Here is a 2735-nt window from a genome sequence, read left to right as displayed (position 1 = left end):
ACGCTAAAAATAGTTGTTTTGAGCCTTATTACACTGAATCGCAAGAAAAACATACATTGGAATTTTGAGTTAATAAAGAGACTTTGTGCACACAAAAGACTTCCTTTTCAGAAAAGATGTTGAGTCGAGAAGGTTGTGGAAGTAATGTTAAAGTCGTTGATGTGTTTACTTACAAAAACAATAAAGCATTACTTGCATAGATTGGGGAAGAAAAGTACGTATTATCAGAACTTCTGAAGTTCACCTGATGTGGCTGATATGTACATATCCCCTAACCCCAATTATCAATTTATCCGCAGCTACAAAAGCCATAAAAATTTATAGGAAAAAGTACCACTTATCAATAGTACTACAACATAGCTACATTTAAACACAGATTGCAGCCTGAAGTTCTGAACAAAATGCAGTTTTATTTTCTTAGTCATCTTGCATCGTACATCCTTGTGTATACAAATTCTTGCAATGAGGACTGAATGTAGCATATCAAAAGTATAAGAACAATTGTTGAACCTGTTGACCCCAAGCATGGCAGAATTATACTCTGGCCTTGTTTTCTGATGCAATAAGATATAAATGGCAGTAACAAACTCATGCAAGCACATGTCTCTGAAAGTCATTCTATCTGCAACAATGGAAACACATCTCAACAAAAAAGAGCTTTTAAGATGATACTCTGGCCTTGTTTTCTGATGCAATCATGCATAAAGGGCAGTAACAAACCCATGCAAGCACATGTCTCTGAAAGTCATTCTATCTGCAACAATGGAAACACATCTCAACAAAAAACAGCTTTTAAGATGATAATAGTAAGATGCCCTTTAGATAACGACTCAAAGTTTAAAAAGAATTAGAGAAGTGGCAGCAATGCCACTTGTCTTGAAGTTTTCGTGCATACAAAAGCAATAAAGCATTACTTGCATAGATTGCAAACATTAGTGTTAATACAAAGATTTGAAACAAAGAAGCCTTTCAATGATAACACTTACATGTCATATACATGAAAAGAGTGCATCAGAATCAGCATAGCTATAGCTGAATGTAAAAGGAATAAATTTGGATGTTGAATCCATGTATGTGCGGTTATCTTGCTCCCTGAGCTGGATAACTATTCTTATTGTTGGAGTATTGTCAAAATGCAAGCAATACCTTGATTATTTCTAGAAAAGAATAACTGTAGGAGACAAAAAACTGTTGCCACATATAGACAAAAACTTCTAGAGAAATGTCACCTTTTTTAACTGAATTTAAAATCAACCAATGCAGGAAAGCCAGCAATCACTAACCTGCAAAAGTCTCATGAACAACCAAATTAACATTACTAATATGTGAACTAATCCGTAGCAGTATAGCACAAATAAAAAGACAGCCGAAATAAAAAATATTCAATCAGGAACCATGTATGTGTCCAATGTCAAGATAAGGAGTATATAAATTGACCTAAACCACGTTGTCACATGAAAAAAAAAACTGACCGACGCACTTCTGTAAATTACGGGGCATTTAACCGGGCTGTACCTACTACATAAAAGATACTATACCGGAATCCTAATAGGAAGGTTTCTTGAAATTGCCAAGGAACAAAAAAAATCAAGAGAGGATCTGAACATGTGTTAGTACATAGTAAGATGCAAATGTAATCATTCGCAGCCAGCAAGACAATCCAACGTTAGGCTCCACCTGTACCCAATAAAAATACATGTAAAAACATTAGTGCCTGTTGGAAACACAATCAGCTTCGCCTTGACTCATTGGACCAGAAAACAAACTACATCGGCACACACACACAATAGGAGATAATCTGTATAGACAACACAGATGTACGTATTAGTGAGAGCAGGCGAATCATTTAACAGTGGTCCGGATGTAGTCCTCAAAGGACTGACGGTACCTATTGTAGACCTGCTGCGAGTAATCGGGCCGAGGATTCTGTGTGCACATGTTGTATATCGTGCTGCGCGAGAAAATAGACAAATAGGGGGCCGGAAACCCTATGTCCGGATTGGATCGAATTGACATAGGCATGGATGGAGGGAGGCGGGGACGAAGTACAAACAGGGGGAACAGCATTGGATGCATCCAATCGGCCTGGGCTAGGGATAGACGGAGGGAGGCGGGGACGAAGCTGACTTACGTGTTCAGCTGCATCATGTAGTCCTTAGAGTTGTGCTCGGGCTCTGGCCCTCGAGGATGTCGATGAGCATGTTGACACCCCTCTGCATAAAGTTCCACCCGTCCTCCAGATCGATGCCTTTGCCCCGCAAGCTGCCATTGCCGCCGTAGCCGCCGGTTCTCATCCCGATGACGGACGCAAACCCTAGAGGAGACTGGGCTTGGTTGCGTCCATCACCTCGTGTGGTGTTTGTGCCGTTTGAGGGGAGAGAGATGGAGGTGGGAGTTGGGGCGACCAGATTTTGAGGACGGGTTCCGTCGCTGACGTTTCGGTTGGAGAAAAGATTCGTTTCCGCTTCTGCGAGTCAACGAAGGAGGAGCGAATGGGTAGGGCCTGGAGCGAATACGGGGCCAAACTCTTCGCCGCAGATCTTGTCCACAAATGGTCAATCGAACGGCCAAAAAGAATTAAGATGACGTGGACGTACGAGAGAGTAGAGAAATCAGGTAGTGGGGATGAACTATTTAGGTATTATAGATTAACGAAGCCTGGCCGACGGCCAGGACATGAACAAACAAATTAATTACTTTGATAGATCGACAAGCAAGTCACTAGTGGTAATTAA

The 2735-nt window shown here is 41.0% G+C and overlaps 1 long non-coding RNA gene across 1 annotated transcript; it reads right to left on the bottom strand.

The window, feature by feature from the left end:
• Positions 1-201: 201 nt before the first annotated feature.
• Positions 202-2393, bottom strand: LOC123064608 (uncharacterized). The gene is made up of 3 exons (XR_006430743.1): positions 2132-2393; positions 1230-1283; positions 202-754 (listed from the first exon to the last, which is right to left on the bottom strand). It is a non-coding gene; the product is annotated as an uncharacterized lncRNA (long non-coding RNA).
• Between the last annotated feature and the right edge of the window lie 342 nt (positions 2394-2735).

The sequence above is a fragment of the Triticum aestivum genome, chromosome 3B (assembly GCF_018294505.1).
Source record: "Triticum aestivum cultivar Chinese Spring chromosome 3B, IWGSC CS RefSeq v2.1, whole genome shotgun sequence".
NCBI lineage: Eukaryota > Viridiplantae > Streptophyta > Magnoliopsida > Poales > Poaceae > Triticum > Triticum aestivum.
The sequence above is the reverse complement of the archived record's forward strand: the minus strand, read 5'-3'. Positions and strand labels throughout refer to the sequence as shown.